The sequence below is a fragment of the Bufo gargarizans genome, chromosome 9 (assembly GCF_014858855.1).
Source record: "Bufo gargarizans isolate SCDJY-AF-19 chromosome 9, ASM1485885v1, whole genome shotgun sequence".
Lineage (NCBI taxonomy): Eukaryota > Metazoa > Chordata > Amphibia > Anura > Bufonidae > Bufo > Bufo gargarizans.
In genome coordinates this window covers 15,736,643-15,753,340 of record NC_058088.1, presented here as the reverse complement: position 1 = coordinate 15,753,340, position 16,698 = coordinate 15,736,643, and the positions used below count along the sequence as shown (strand labels likewise).

The 16,698-nt window shown below is 45.9% G+C and overlaps 1 long non-coding RNA gene across 1 annotated transcript; it reads right to left on the bottom strand.

Moving 5' to 3' along the window:
* Positions 1-8,460: 8,460 nt before the first annotated feature.
* Positions 8,461-16,306, bottom strand: LOC122946014. Its single transcript, XR_006391199.1, has 6 exons — positions 16,204-16,306; positions 13,334-13,366; positions 12,609-12,710; positions 11,294-11,326; positions 9,688-9,739; positions 8,461-8,571 (listed from the first exon to the last, which is right to left on the bottom strand). It is a non-coding gene; the product is annotated as an uncharacterized LOC122946014 (long non-coding RNA).
* Positions 16,307-16,698: the final 392 nt, after the last annotated feature.

Here is a 16,698-nt window from a genome sequence, read left to right as displayed (position 1 = left end):
ATTGATGACAGACAAGATTTTGTAAGGCCCAATAAACTTAGGACCCAACTTCCAGGAGGGAACCTTCAATTTGATATTCTTAGTAGACAACCACACCAAATCACCAACATTCAGGTCCGGACCAGGCACACGTCTCTTATCCGCCACACGCTTATATCTCTCACTCATGCTCTTTAGATTATCCTGAATCTTTTGCCAAATAGATGACAAAGACGAGGAGAATCTGTCCTCATCAGGTAAACCAGAAGACCCCTCTCCCGAGAATGTCCCAAACTGCGAATGAAACCCATATGCACCAAAAAATGGTGACTTATCAGAGGACTCCTGACGTTATTTAAAGCAAACTCAGCAAGGGACAAAAAAGAACACCAATCCTCTTGATTCTCCGCCACAAAACAGCGCAGATATGTCTCCAGATTCTGATTGACGCGCTCTGTCTGGCCATTCGACTGCGGGTGGAAAGCAGAAGAGAATGACAACCGAACCCCCAAGCGAAAACAGAAAGCCTTCCAGAATCTGGAAACAAACTGCGTGCCCCTATCAGAGACTATGTCTGAAGGAATACCATGCAATTTGACAATGTGATCAATAAATGCCTGCGCCAGCATCTTAGCATTGGGAAAGCCAGGAAAAGGGATGAAATGCACCATGCTAAAACGGTCCACCACCACCACCAGAATCACAGTCTTCCCCAAGGAACGAGGCAGGTCCGTTATGAAGTCCATGGACATATGTGTCCAAGGACGGGAAGGAATGGGTAAGGGAAGGAGAGGACCTGATGGCCGTGAATGAGGGACTTTGGCACGAGCGCAGGTCTCGCTGCCACAAAACCCTCAACCGACTTACGAAGCACCGGCCACCAGAATCTCTGAGCGATGAGATCCACTGTGGCTCTTGCCCCCGGGTGCCCAGCAAGGACCGTATCGTGGTGTTACTTAAAAATCTTGTGTCTTAAAGCGAGAGGCACAAACAACCTCCCAGGAGGACAAAGATCAGGAGCCTCTGACTGGGCTACCTGCACCTCTGCCTCCAATTCAGGATAAAGAGCAGAGACCACCACACCTTCAGCCAAAATGGGACCCGGGTCTTCAAAATTCCCACCTCCCGGAAAACAACGTGACAGGGCATCTGCCTTCACATTCTTAACCCCAGGGCGGAACGTGACAACAAAATTAAACCTTGAAAAGAACAAAGACCATCTGGCCTGTCTTGGGTTCAGACGCTTGGCTGACTCCAAGTAGGCTAGATTTTTATGGTCAGTAAACACGGTAATAGGGTGTCTGGCTCCCTCTAGCCAATGGCGCCTTTCCTCAAAAGCCAACTTGATGGCCAACAACTCCCTATCTCCCACATCGTAATTTCTCTCTGCGGAGGAGAGTTTCTTCGAGAAAAAGGCACACGGTCGCCATTTGGCAGGAGAGGAACCCTGAGACAAGACCGCACCCACACCCACCTCAGAAGCATCAACCTCAACTATGAAGGGTAGAGAAATATCAGGTTGTACCAAGATGGGAGCGGAAGCAAAACTCTCCTTGATATTAGAGAAGGCCTTACGCGCCTCTACCGTCCAGGAAGAAAAATCTACCCTCTTTCTGGTCATATCAGTGAGTGGTTTAACAACAGAGGAATAATTCAAAATAAACTTCCTGTAATAATTGGCAAAGCCCAAAAAACGCATCAGCGCCTTCTGATTCTCAGGAAGCTCCCACTCAAGCACAGCGCGGACCTTCTCGGGGTCCATGCGAAAACCAGAAGCGGAGAGAAGAAACCCGAGAAATTGAATTTCTGGAACCGCAAACACACATTTTTCCAGTTTCGCGTATAATTTATTCTCCCGCAGGATGAGCAAGACCTGACGTAAGTGTTCTTTATGAGTTTTGGAATCAGGAGAAAAAATCAAAATGTCATCCAAATACACTAATACAAATTTCCCCATTAAACGATAAAAATTGCTGTTCATGAAATGCTGAAAAACGGCTGGAGCATTCATCAAACCAAAAGGCATAACCAAATTCTCAAAATGGCCCTCAGGGGTATTGAAGGCCGTCTTCCATTTGTCTCCTTCTCTGACCCTGACCAGGTTGTATGCCCCTCTTAGATCTAATTTGGAAAAAACTTTAGCCCCAACAATCTGGTTAAACAGGTCCGGGATCAGAGGAAGCAGATATGGATCACGAATTGTGATACTGTTCAGCTCCCTGAAATCCAGACAAGGTCTTAAAGAACCATCTTTTTTCTTAACAAAGAAAAAACCAGCGGCAACAGGTGACTTTGAGGGTCGTATGTGTCCTTTTCTCAGACTCTCAGAGATATAAGCACGCATAGCGACCCTTTCAGGTTGGGAGAGATTGTATAAACGAGATTTAGGCAGCTTGGCGCCTGGGATGAGATAAATAGGGCAATCGTACTCCCTGTGCGGGGGCAAATCCTGAACTCCACTCTCAGAGAAGACATCCGAAAATTCTGAGAGAAAAGATGGTACAGTCTTAGTAGAAACCTCAGAAACAGATGTCGTGAGGCAATTCTCTCTGCAAAAGTCACTCCAACCATTTATTTGCCTCGCTTGCCAATCAATGGTGGGGTTATGTTTAGTGAGCCAGGGTAGCCCCAACACTAGAGGAGTAGGCAATCCGCTAAGGACGAAACATGACACATCCTCAACATGAGCATCACTCACAATTAAACGGATATTGTGAACTATGCCCTTTAATGATTTCTGAGAAAGTGGAGCGGAATCAATAGCAAAAACAGGAATATCCTTTCCCAAAGTGCATACCTGGAAACCATGAGTTATCGCAAATTGATTATCAATGAGATTGACAGCTGCTCCACTATCTACAAAAATCTCACAAAAAATGTTCTTGCTCTCTAGCGCCACCCTGGCAGGCAGGACAAAACGGGAACTACAAGCAAGCGGAAAACCTTCAATTTCCGCCTCAACCCTGCCAAGGTTAACAGATGGAATATTTTAAAGGATTTTTTCCTTTTTGTTTCTTTATTATTCTCAAAAGACTGCCTGAATCTCCTAGAGGGACAAACATTTGCCAAAGGATTTATACCTCCACAACAAAAACAAACCTTCCCATGCGGGCTGAATCTTCTATTGTCAGAGGCAATCAACCCCAGCTGCATGGGCTCCTGCTCAGAACGGGTTGACAGCGACTGAGACCCCTGCGCACTGAATGAGACCGCTGCACTGTCCCGGGATTGAGTATGACAGGAAGGAGTGATCTCTCCTCTCTCTCTAAGACGCCTGTCAATACGAACGGCCCGAGACATGGCAGAGTCCAAGGAGATAGGCCTCTCATGAAAGGCAAATGCATCTTTCAATCCCTCTTAAAGACCATGGCAAAATTGACTTCGGAGTGCAGCATCATTCCAACCAGTATCAGCTGCCTATCTCCGAAATTCTGAGCAGTATATCTCTGCGGATTGTTTACCCTGGCATAACAGACGTAGTCTAGACTCAGCCAGAGCAATACGATCCGGATCATCATATATCTGACCCAGTGCTAAAAAGAATTCATCCACTGAACGGAGGGGCCGTGCCCCCACCGGCAGCGAAAAGGGCCAGGACTGAGCGTTACCCCTGAGCAGCGATATAATGATCCCCACCCTCCGTTCCTCATCACCAGAGGAATGGGAAAGAAGGCGAAAATTGAGTTTGCAAGCCTCTCTAAAACGCACAAAATTCTCACTACCCCCGGAGAACGTATCCGGGAGCGAGATCTTAGGCTCAGAACAAACTCCATGAACACAAGCTGAACCGGTCACTTGAAACTGAGAAAGAGTCTTACGGAGATCTGCTACCTCCAATGAAAGACCCTGCAAGCGTTCAGTCAAAAGTGAAACTGGATCCATGCTTGAGACGGTTTTGGCGGTTTATAATGTCACGGAAGGTGTACAGGTAACAAGACAACACAAAATGAATATACGACTTACTGGATCCATAAATGAGGAACAAAAAGGGAGACCCCTGTATCAGACCTGGCACTCTCCCTGACTGCTCAGCCTATGCGAAAATCCCAATGGTAGATGATCGCATATCCTCGTACCTCGACTGTCTAACACCTGAACACCCTATAATAGTGAGGGGACACGACCACCAGCTCCCTACACTAGATACAGAGGGAGTCAGGGTCACCTGGCATCCAGCAAACAGAAAAACACAAATGAATGCACAACACTTATCTTGTAGAAGACTGGGAAGTAGGCTCAGCATGCACACACACTCCAGGAAGTAATATAAACCGCAAACTGATGCACTATGGGGAGGAATTTAAAGGGATGCAATCAGTACAACTACATGACAGCTGAGAGAGGCTAACGAGATGAGGAACTGAAAGCAAAACAAAGGAAGCTCAAGGAGGAGGTTCTGAAAGGCATCTGTCAGAGCTTCTCAGATGTCTGGTGGTGACACCAGGATGGCAAAAGCCAGAGCAGGTGTACCATGTGAATTTTCTCAAACCGTGGAAAGATAGGGAAACCTGTACAGAAGACAGCTCGCGGCTGGGTTTTTTAGGAGAAGAGGTACCGGCCCTTCTGTCTGATGCAAGAGAGGTGGCTGCTACAGTAAAAATTGCTGACAGCCTCTCCTCTAAACAGACTCAGGAGGCCAGGGAGTTCATTAGTCGGAACACTGATGTGTTCTCAGACCTCCCTGGATGCACTTCCATAATCCAGCATGACATTGTCACTGAGCCTCAGACAAAAGTCAGATTAAAACCATACTTGGTACCCAAGGCTCGGCGACAAGCCATATCGGAGAAGGTGCAGCTAATTTTGCAGCTAGACGTCATTGAGGAGTCAAAAAGAGAGTGGGCCAGTCCTATTGATACCCAAGCCGGACGGAACGTTGCGGTTTTGTAACGACTTTCGAAAACTTAACGAGGTTTCCAAATTCGATGCATATCTCATGCCCCGGGTGAATGAGCTCATCGAGAGGTTAGGACAAGCGCCGTATTTTTCTGTTTTGGACCTCACAAAAAGGTACTGGCAGGTGCCCTCAACAGAGGCTGCCAAAGAGAAAATTGTAATTTACATACAATAAAATGTTTAAAGATGATGTATAGGTCTAATTAAATCAAATAAAAAATTATTTATGTTCACAAAAATTCGACCCTTAAAATTATAATGTTTAATATAACTTTTTAAAACCTAATGCCCAAACTATGATTGGATTAGGATACCAATCTAACAGATACCACACTTAATAACATAGATGTCACAGAATATATATGTATGGTGAGGAATGGGTGGGAGTCTCAGGGGGAGGGGGATAAGCTTACCCTAGTTGTCACCCTGTAATACCCCTCAGCCCAGAAAAGAATTCTAATGGTGGAGACTCTCTGTCCTCGTTCCTCAGCTGTTATTCCCTAAATAACCCTAAAGGTGTTCAGGGGGAATGACCCCCCCGGAGATCCCGACGCGTTTCCCCCACTACAATGGTTTCGTATGAATGAATCAATAAGATGCTAGAAGTAGATGCAAACAGATGAATGCAGAAAAACAATATGGTAAGTAGGTGCCAATAAAAGATAGAGAAGACAGGTAGATGATATCAATTATAAATGTCTATCTCACGGTTAGAAGTCCATCAACACGGATAATGGCTGCCTGATACTTTGACTTCCAAATTCACGTGGCTCTTCACCCCTTACTGACGTCTGATGCTGTGGGCGTTTTTTTCGAAGAGAAAACTGCCTTTATCACACCTGAGGGGCTGTATCAATATAAGGTCTTATCCTTTGGTCTGCATGGCGCCCCCGCCCCTTTTTAATGACTTATGGACATTGTGCTTCGTCCAGATCGTTGGTACGCTATAGTCGGCCTTATAACAGGTGAAGACGATTCAGAGTACAGACAGGGGACACAAGATTTTGTGGACTGGTGTCAGCGGAACCAGCTCCAGATCAACGCGGGCAAAACCAAGGCGCTGGTGGTGGATTTCCACAGACACAGGTCCTCTGCTTTGGTTCCGGTGAACATACGGGGAACGGACATTGAGGTGGTGGACTCTTATAAGTACCTGGGTGTTTACCTGAACAACAAACCGGACTGGAGCCATAACACTGATGCTCTTTTCAAAAAGGGTCAGAGCAGACTCTATCTGTTGAGGAGACTGAGGTCCTTTGGAGTGCAGGGGATGCTCCTAAAGACCTTCTTTGACTCAGTGTTGGCATCAGCCATATTCTATGGTGTGGTTTATTGGGGGAGCAGCTTATCTGTGGCTGAGAGACAGAGAGTAGATAAGCTCATTAAGAAGGCCAGCTCTGTCCTAGATTGTCCCCTTGATCCAGGGCAGGAGGTGGGTGACAGAAGAACTCTAGTAAAATTAACATCACTGTTAGACAATGTCTCCCACCCCATGCACGAAGGTATTGTGGAGCTGGAGAACTCCTTCAGTGACAGACTGCTGCATCCTAGGTGCACGAAGGAACATTATCAGAGGTTCTTCCTCCCAGCAGTGGTTAGGATTTATAACCACCACTGTTCCCAGAAACCCAGTAGTGAATTTTTAAAGTGAATTCTGTGTTATGTTTTTCTTGTATTTTGCTCTTATTTTGCTCCTGTTGTGAATGATGTGATTGCTGCTGTTATGCCAAAATTTCCCCACTGAGGGACAATAAAGGGATTTTCTTCTTCTTCTTCTACCCAAAGTGCAGGCTGTAGTGGGCTCCCTTCGAAAGGCTGGACTAACTGCTAACCCCAAAAAATGTGCTATAGGGTTAGAGGAGAGTAAATGCCTGGGGTATGTCATTGGGCGTGGGGTCATCAAACCCCAAGTGAACAAAATAGAGGCGACACAGAATTGGCCCCGACCTGTCACTAATAGGCAATAAAGTCGTTCTTGGGAATGGTGGGCTATTACATGAGGTTTGCCCCCCACTTTGCTACAGTGGCCGCGCCATTGACAGGGCTCTTAATGGGACGCAAGTCAGTTATGGTTCACTGGGATGATCAGGCAGAAGAGACTTTTTTTTTTCGCTTTGAAGTGTTCCCTGTGCGGGTCCCCGGTTTTGGTGACGCCCGACTTCAAAAAGGAATTTATAGTACAGACCGATGCCTTCGAAGTAGGTCTTGATGCTGTACTGTCTCAGGAGGTCAACGGGGAGGAGCATCTCATTGTCTTCCTCAGCCGTAAGCTCACTCCAGCCGAGACCAGGTACAGTATAGTGGAGAGAGAGTGCCTGGCTATCAAGTGGGCCCTCGAGTCTCTCCGTTCTTATTTTTTGGGGAGAAAATTCCGCCTAGTGACAACCACTCCCCTCTCAAGTTGATGAGCCAGGCCAAAGACAGAAATTCCCGGGTCACCAGATGGTTCCTTTCCCTACAGAACTTTAAATTTGCATTGGAACACAGGGCAGACTGGTTCCAGGGAAACGTGGATGCCCTGTCCCGACTATATTGTCTGGCGAGTGTTCACCCCCTCAGGGTTAAACAAAGGGGTGGGGGGGGGGGTGTATATGACACAGTGAGGGGAATGGTCTGGCAAAACAGGTATTTTCCTCCCAACGTGTGCTGCTGGGCTGATTTACAGCCAGGTGGGGTCAAATACCAGACTGGATTTTAAGTGCCGGTCTGGGTTTTTGGCAGCACCTGGCTGTCCTTAAATAGGCAGCTGGGTTCAGCAGCAGGATCTCTGTGTTGGGATCTGAGGCTTGGGGCCAGGTTGGAGGGCTGAGACCCATGGGCCGAGGAAACAGGCCCCCTAAAGCCTGCCGTGGACTGCTGGAGGCAGAACTGATATCAAGGTGACTTGTCTTATATGAACTTTTCAATTTGTGTGAAGTAATACCAAGATGTACTTTCCATTGTGTGTGAAATAAACACCAAGACTACAAAGTAACGCATTGTTTTGTGCATTTGCATCAAGTGTGAATAAACACTGAAGTTTTGCGTTAAGAACTTGTCTTTTGCCTCTGTACTGCCTCCGCTTACCCTATCTACCAGAGCGAAACCCCACAGTGTTAACAAGCAGAATGGTGAATGCAGCTCTGGTCTACATAGATATTGACACACGGCATATATATGTGCAGATCAGCTATGTGCAGCTACAGGGTCACGTCTTTGCCAGGTACTTTGGTGGGTGTGCCACCTCAGCAATCCCACAGGCCTAGCATCATAAGTAACAGGACTGTGATTGATTATATCAATAATAATGTAGGCTATCAGACCGGTTCAGCTAGGTACTGGAAATATGGCATAAATAGCTGACACAACATGCTGTAAGTTGTAGTCTTGCATCAGCCACAGATTAGGAATCACTGCATCATAAAGCTGCCTTTATAACTTCCATAGGAATTGTCACCCAGCTTTCCCAGTGTCCTGAATGACATACATGGGAATACAGGACTACGGGGTGTATTACTGCATCACTGGGGAAATTTACTCCCTTAGAGCTTCAGGAAAATGCAGAACATTCATCTCCAAGCACTGAGACAGAGATTCAAGGCTTCATGCTGATAATAATGGTTTTTATTTATAAAAAGTTTGAGGCCCCTGTATCCGGGGCTGAGGTCACATGGTGGATGTATATAGGATCTACGGTGCCGCCCTTCTGGACATGTCCTGCAATACAAACACAAAGGGCAAATATAAGGATCATTGGAGCTCAAAAAACGTAAAGGTTTTCTTATTAGGACAAGTCCATATGTACTACAATATTAGGGCATACAGACAACATACAGGGGAGGGGATTGGGGGGCATACAGACAAGATACAGGGGAGGGGATGGGGGTGCATACAGACAACATACAGGGGAGGGGATGGGGGGCATACAGACAAAATACAGGGGAGGGGATGGGGGGCATACAGACAATATACAGTGGAGGAGATGGGGGCATACAGACAGCATACAGGGGAGGAGATGGGGGGCATACAGACAGCATACAGGGGAGGGGATGTGAGGAATACAGACAGCATACAGGGGGGGAGATGGGGGCATACAATGACTACAGACTAGGTAGTTCCTATTAAAAAAAATGGTGGACTACGCACCAAGAAAAGGAGATATCCAGATGGACCAACCCCTTTTAAGACATTACACTTTATACAGGGGTGTCTTTCTTATATCCCATTTGGAAAGAACATAAAAGAAAGTTTTCTCACAATCCTAAAAGGGTCAAAGTTCTTGAGTGGTTTTTAAATTAAAAATCATTAAACAATACTTTATTTCTGTAGTTTCTGAATGGTCTGGTTTCAATTGGAAGGTACCACACATCTGGAACTGGAACTCCCCTTTAAAGAACACTATCAGCAGGATCAACTCTATTGAACAGAGTATACTATCTGTTAGGGTTGATCCTGCTGATTAAAATGACATCTACCTTGTAAAAATCAATTGCTGTGTTCCCAAGAAAAAATACTTTTGTTCTTTAAGCAAATGAAAGTTTCAGTGCTCTGAGGGGCGGAGCCTAGAGCCTCAGCTCTCCAGCTTTCCAGTGCTGGCCCCGCCTCTCTGTGCAAGCCCTCATTTACATAAAGAGTAAAAGTCTTTTTTCTTCTTCTCAGGAACGCTGCAACCGATTTTCACAAGACAGGTATCATTTTAATCAGCAGGATCAACTCTGCCAGGCAGTATACCTGGGTTTATAGGGTTGATCTTGCTGACAGCTGCTCATGAATCTTTTGGTCTCTTTAATAAAACCAGATACTTCTATCATATTTAACACTCCCCATACTGACCTGTTCTTTATAGGCTGCGTCCATAGTTCACCAGAGGCTCAGTGTCTGGTCACTAACAGATTGAGCAGAAACATTAGCAGTTAGTATACAAGCTCAAAATGTCTCCATGCACGTAGTATAGTGCGCATTATATACCTGCATAGAACCTATGTTTAGTCCTCCTGTTGCCTCCCCCCTTAGAGCATTTTCCTGGGTTCTGGACTTTACCACTTGACTTCCTGTCTGGGTGACCACAATTTGTGTCCATGTAACGTCATGTACTGAAGTAGTCACAGGGAATTCTATACAATGCGCGGCCTCTCCATACTACATAGATGTGTTTTTGCATTGTCTATCACACTCAGACGATAAGCCAGAGGGATGGAGAGTCATACTCTGGATCTAGAGCTTCAGGAGACCCAAAAGGTCTCAGCCTTATATGACTCATGACTCAAATGAGAAGACCAGCATTATGAATGACTCATGATAGTTTGGGCCTTGTTATACATTTTTCATTGAGGACAAGGTTCTTCACCCTACACCATACACGTCTGCAAGAAGCTTGATAAAATATCACACAAAATTCTGCATCTTCAGGATAGAAACTTTGGGGAAGGGGGGGAGATGAAGAAAGATTGTCTTTGCACGATTTGGGGGAGATATTGCATAGAAACTGGATTGCTTTTCCTATACAGATACAAAGCATTCAGAAAGTCTTCAGACCCTTTCACTTTTTTCACATTTTCTTATGTTCCTCCTCGTGCTAACATAAAAAAAAAATCCAGTTTTTCTGCCTTCAATATCCCAAAATCTTGCATTGATATAAGTATTCACACTTTTCATTCAGGACTTAGTTGAAGCCCATTTGGCAACGATTACAGCCTCCAGTCTTCTTGGGGATGATACCACAAAGTTTGCACCCGGATTTAGGTTTTTCTGTCAGTCTTCTCTGCAGATCCTCTCAAACTCTGTCAAGTTGGATGGGGACCGTCGGTGGACAGCCATTTTCAGGTCTCTCTATTGAGATGTTCCATTGGGTTCAGGTCAGGGCTCTGGCTGGGCCACTCAAGGACATTTACAGAAAAATGTCCATCAGCCACTGCTGTGTTCCCTTGGCTGTGTGCTTTGGGTGATTGTCTTGTTGGAAGGTGAAGCTTTGGCCAAGTCTGAGGTCCAGAGCACTCTGAATTAGCGTTTTATTATAAGAATATCTCTGTACTTTGCTTCATTCAGCTTTTCCTCAACTCTGACCAGTCTCCCTTATTTTTCTCCAGATCTGAGCCTCCACACAATCCTGTCTCTGAGCGCTACAGGCAGTTCTTTCCTCCTCATGCCTCGGCTTTTCTCTGACATGCATAGATTTTTTTTTAGATTTTAGCACAAATAGCAACATAACAAAATGTGAAGGCGCTGTATAATATGGAATTTTTCACAGTTTTGGACTCCATTTGGTGGACTTCATTCTGAGATTTGCTATGGGTTCCTACGATATGTGTGTCCACCTCAGTATGTACCATCACCATGTGACACTGTGAAGCATTACCATGAAAACTAACTAACTGCAGTATTGACGACCCTGTTGTATTTGACGTTTCCATCAAATTGTACCCTTTTTCTTTATACTCACCCCCACAGACACAAGGAGGGTTTCCCAAAAGACCTGTGAAGCAAAAAACATTCATGTGTTAATTTCACATATTTGTCCTCTTCTTCTTAGGTATATCACAAGCTGGGTGATAACCAGTCTGACCACTATAACAGCTCCCATAATCACTTAGTGTTAAAGGCTCCAGAAATGGCTGGGTAAAATTCTCTTTAGAGACTGGTTTGTTGGTCAATTTTATTGGTTGTCATCCAGCTTTCCCAGAAACAGATATAAGTAAGCAGTAGCTGAGTGCAGAGAAATTAGAGAGTGCAGCAGATAAAAGGACACCAGTATTACAAATGGTAGGTGGGGGCTTTGTTACAGATGGTTGCACTGGGGCTCAGGGGCTTCCACCTAAACCTCTGGTTGTCACTCTTTTTATTCTATTCTATTTTACTGATCCTTAAAGTGGATCTGACAGGGTCCCATCTGAAGGCAGTAAATGATAGAGGGGGAAATTCTGAACTCGGGGATATATAATTTTCTATGATCTTGTTCTGTTTTTTTATGTAAAAAGGCAAAATCATGGCAAAAGCCTGTGAGTCCTGCTTTTCCCGCCCACACACTCTGAGAGCTGTCAATCACTGTGTGTGGGCGGAGAAGCAGGACTCACAGGCTTTTTCTATGATTCTACCTTTTTATATGAAAAACTGAACCGAATCATAGAAAACGATATATCCCCGAGCTCAGCTTCTCCTCCTCTATTCTATAGTCACATCAGACAGGGGAAAGTATGGATCAACCTCAGAACCATTTTTTTTTCCCATGCAAATTATTGTGGCAAATTTATGCTAACAATTTTAAAAAAATAACACAGCAGAGTAAATGATGCATGAGAGATCATGGCTCAGGGTGTAGTTACAGCTTCTGTGTTAGACTTGGCTTGTTTCGGCTTTTATCTGAGTCATTTAGTCTGTGATTTTATTTGATTCTCTGCCCTCTGGCATAGTAATCCATGTGAGAAATCTTCAAACGCCTAAATAGTTATGCTTCTTTAGTTTTGACTGCCAGGGCATGCTGGAAGTTGTAGTTTCACCTCAGCCAAAGGTTGGAGATCACAAAAGGGTTAAATAACATGGCTGCACACAGCGTCACTCCTGACCACAGACTGCGTGTGGTATTGCAGCTCATTCACTTCCATGGTGCTAGGCTGTAATACCAGAAGCAACCCATGGACAGGTGTGGCGCTGTTTCTGTAAGAAAGCAGCTATGTTTTTCTAATGCTGTACAGCCCATTTAGTAGGACCTTGACAGTCCTGGTGATGTGTGCTGGAGGTTATCTTGGGACCAGACTTACCATTGGGGCACTGGTCTGGGCAGGGGTTCACCAAGTTCCCATTGAGCACGGCAGGCCTGTTTCCAGATGGGACGGGTGCGTGAGGCTGAGTGTTTGTAAAGACTAAAGAGAAAGAATATCAGCATTTTATAAGTGCTGCAGGTAATGACATAAAATAATTATAGAAAACAAAAATAATCAGATATAGTCATCTTAGAAGACCACGTCTAACCCTGGGGCTGTTGTGTCTTGCCCTGTAATAGAATTCTTTGATTTTGGCCCAGTGTTTTTGTTTTTATTGGATACGCCTGTGCGGCTTACATGAGCTGAATTTGCTATAATGCTGCCACCTAGTGGACAGACTATTTGCTTTTGACATCTTAGGTTGCCGAGCAGCCACATGAGTTGACCTCCTTTCTGGGTGACCACAGTTTGTAGTCACAGAGAATTCTATACAATGTGCGGCTTCTCCCTACTACATAGATGTGTTTTTGCATTGTCTACCACGCTCAGACAATAATCCAGAGGGATCCAGTCATACTCTGGACCTAGAGCTTCAGTGGACCCAAAAGGTCTCAGCCTTATATGAGGAGACCAGTATTATAATAACTGGGCCCTTGTTATAAATTACAAAACACTGTGGAACATTACCATGAATTACCGTGAGATTTGGCAGCACAGTTCTACTGACTGTAGTATTGACGACCCTGTTTCTATCAAATTTTACCCTTTTTCTTTATACTCACTTCCACAGGCACAAGGAGGACTTCCAAAAAGACCTGTAAAGCAAAAACCATTCATGTGTTGATTTAACATATATATCACTCTCAGGGAAGGCTGGGTGATAACCAGTATGACTGCTACAGCTGCTCCCATAATTGATTGGTTTAATAGGCTCCAGAATGACTACTACTGGACTGGAATGCTGGCTATTTTTATTGGCTGTCACCCAGCTTTCCCAGAAACAGAAACAAGTAAGCAGTAGCCAAGTACAGGGAGTGTAGAGAATGCAGGAGATAAGCATTACAAATGAATGGCGCATGGTAGGTGGGGGGCTTTGTCACAGACAGTTGCACTGAGGCTCAGGATCTTCCACTTAAACCTCTGCTTGTCACTTACTGATTCTTAAAGTGGATCTGTCAGGTCTCTATCTGAAGGCAGCATGTTATAGAGGGGGAAATTCTGAGCTCGGGGATATATCATTTTCATTGGTTTCCTTCAGTTTTTTCACGTGAAAAGGCTGAATTGTTGCAAAAGCCTGTGAGTCCTGCTTTTCCCTTCCACACGCAGTGATTGACAGCTCTCAGAGTGTGTGGGCGGGGAAAAGCAGGACTCACAGGCTTTTTCTATAATTGTCCCTTTTTATATGAAAAACTGAACCAAATAATAGAAAACTATATATCCCCGAGCTCAGCTTCTCCTCCTCGTTACTATAGTGACTTCAAACAGGAAAAAATATAGATCTACTTTAAACAAGCTTTGCCCCTCAGAACCAATTTATTTTCTCCCATGCAAACTATTTAGGAAAATTTACACCAGAAATTTGAGAGAAATAATACAGCAGAGTAAATAATGGGTGAATGATCCGGCTCAGCGTGCAGAGACAGCTTCTGTGCTATGCTTGTCTTGTTTCAGCTGTTATCTGCCTCATTTAATCTGTAATTTTATTTGATCCTCTGCCCTCTGGCACAGTATTCCCTGTGAGAAATCTTCACCCCTAGTTTTTATACTTCTTTGGTTTTAGAAGGCAGGGCATGCTGGGAGCTGTAGTTTCACCGCAGCCAAAGTCTGCAGACCAAAACGAGGTTGAATAGGATTAGAAAAACATGGTTGCTTTCTTGCAAACAGCGCCACTCCTGCCTGCAGGTTGTGCATGCTATTGCAGCTCATTCACTTCCATGATGCTTAGCTGTAATACCAGATGCAGGGCCGGCCTTTGGGGTGTGCGGGCTGTGCGGCCGCACAGGGCGCCAAAGCAACAGAAGCGCAGAGCGGCCGACAGCTCGCAGTGTAATATGCGGCAGGAGAGGCGGCACTTGTGTTCTGCCTCGTGGCGGGCCCCCGCCCCCTCCCCCTCCCCTGTCTGACCTGATTCCCCCTCTCCTGTGTCTGACCTGTCTCCTGATGATTCTCCGTGCCGTGCGTCTGGCACGTCTGCACCATTTCACAGACAGTTCACACTGGCCAATCAGCTTTTCGCAGCGCAAAGATCCTGCTGCTGATTGGCCAGTGTGTAGGACTGGAGCAGCAGGCGCTCCGCTCGCATCCTGCTTGTTCCTGTGTCACTCACCGCGTCAAGGTCTGCCGACTACAGCCCGCCCTAGCCCAGAGAGACTGAAGGACTGCCCTGGAGACTGTCGAACCGGACAATAAGGTAAGTTACCTTATAGTAATTTACATGCATGCACTAGAAATCTGATCCATACCCTGCCCAATTTACCCTGCAAAACTGAGCAAAAAGTCACAATTGTTTTAGCAAAACAAAGCTTGTGCAAAAATGTGTGGCTTCTTAGTGCTACAATTCTGGTGCAGGGGGAATGATAAATCTTCCCATTGTGTTTTCTAGCACCTTCTGAACTATGTTATAGGCACAGGTGCTAACATTGTTGTGCCCATGGAGGGAAAATTAATGACGGCACACCAGGGCCGTTGTAACGTTACACTTCCCTACCTCGTGAGATTTCCCTACTCTCGTCACTTCTGGTCGCACCGGACATGACGTGAGGAGGTAATCAGCACCACGCAGGCGCACAACGATGGGTTAGGGAAATTTCACAGCAGAGTGCGCATGCGCCGGGAGCCTGCAGCGCCACGCAGGCGCACAATGACAGGTTAGGGAAATTTCACAGCAGAGTGCGCATGCGCTGGGAGCCTCGCCGGCGGTTAGGGTAGGGAAAAATTATGGGCCAGTGCGCAGGCGCGGTGATTAGATGGATGTTCTCAGCTGGACACCGGCCGACACTGCGCATGCGCTGGGAGCCTCACCAGCGGTTAGGGTAGGGAAAAAGCACTGGCCCGTACGTAATTTTTCCCTTCCCTAACCGCTGGTGAGGCTCCCGGTGCATGCGCAGTGTCGGACGGTGTTCAGCTGAGAACATCCATCCGATCACTGCGCCTGCGCACTGGCCCATAATTTTTTCCTATTCTAACCGCCAGCAAAACTCCTGGCGCATGCGCACTCTGCTGTGAAATTTCCCTAACTTGTCGTTGTGCGCCTGTGCGGCGCTGCACACCTCCTTACATCATGTCCGGTGCAACCGGAAGTGACGAGGGTAGGGAAATCTCACGAAGTAGGTAGGTATAACGTTACACCGGCCTTTGGGGTGTGCGGGCTGGTAACTACTTGGTTGGATAGCCAGCCAGCCTATGCCATGATGCCAGCAACAAGCAATGTTTTTTTTTCTCTTTTGGGGGGGGCGCCACAAGGTGTTCAGGCGCCCTCGCACAGGGTGCCTGAACACCTAAGGCCGGCCCTGACCAGATGCAACCCATGGACAGGTGTGGCGCTGTTTCTGGAATACAGAAGCTATGTTTTTCTAATCCTGTACAACCCTTTTAGTAGGACTTTGAGAGTCCTGGTGATGTGTGCTGGAGGTTATCTTGGGGCCAGACTTACCATTGGGGCACTGGTCTGGACAGGGGTTTAGCAAGGTCCCATTGAGAACTCCAGGCCTGTTTCCAGATGAGACGGGTGCGTGAGGTTGAGAGCTTGTGAAAGCTAAAGATAAAAACATATCAATCTTTTCTAAGTGCAGGTAATGACATAAAATAATTATAGAAAACAACAATAAACAGATACAATGAGTCACTGACTATCATAGGAGGCCACGTCTAACCCTGCGGTTGTTGTGTGCAATGCCTTGCCCTGTAATGGAATTTTGGATTCTTGCTCAGCGCCCTTGGATACCACTGCGCGGCTCAGATGAGCTGAGTTTGCTTGCTGAAATGTTGCCACCTAGTGGCCAGGCTATTTACTGTTGAGCTCTAAAAAGGACTAAATATTTCTGTAACTTTCTCATATACTTAAAGGGGTTTTCCAATTGTGAGAAGTTATCCCCTATCCACCTGATACGGGATGACTATTAGATTAGTGGGGGTCCTGCCACTGGGC